Below are 692 nucleotides of genomic sequence, written 5' to 3'. Positions count from 1 at the left end.
GTGACCAGGTATCTCTTGAGTCTAGACTGTGGGGCTTCGGTCTTACAGTAATAGTATTACTTCTAAATGCTGATACAAAGTAAAACCTACAATTGTTTACTTAGCTTTACTATGAATAGCCTTTCCTCCCCTCAGACCTCTTCTGCTCCGTACTCACACAACCTCCCTGCCTCCCCATACTCACACAACCTCCCCGCCTCCCCGCCTCCCCATACTCACACAACCTCCCTGCCTCCCCATACTCACACAACCTCCCTGCCTCTCCATACTCACACAACATCCCTGCCTCCCCATACTCACACAACCTCCCTGCCTCCCCATACTCACACAACCTCCCCGCCTCCCCATACTCACACAACCTCCCCGCCTCCCCATACTCACACAACCTCCCCGCCTCCCCATACTCACACTACCTCCCTGCCTCCCCATACTCACACAACCTCCCTGCCTCCCCATACTCACACAACCTACCCGCCTCCCCATACTCACACAACCTTTATGAGGAATGAGAAAACACCTAACACAATGGATGAACTTCAATGGAATCACCTAGTAACACATTAGAACCAGTAACAAACATTTAGTATTTTCAGGGGGACAAAATGTATTATGAACAGCATAGTCCTGTGAGCAGAAAGTGTTCCTTTCCTCATCCTCTCGTTCTTCCTCCTCTCTGCTGCCATGCCCCATTG

Source organism: Salmo salar, chromosome ssa23, assembly GCF_905237065.1.
Source record: "Salmo salar chromosome ssa23, Ssal_v3.1, whole genome shotgun sequence".
In the NCBI taxonomy this organism is placed as follows: Eukaryota; Metazoa; Chordata; class Actinopteri; order Salmoniformes; family Salmonidae; genus Salmo; species Salmo salar.
This window is presented reverse-complemented; position numbering follows the sequence as displayed.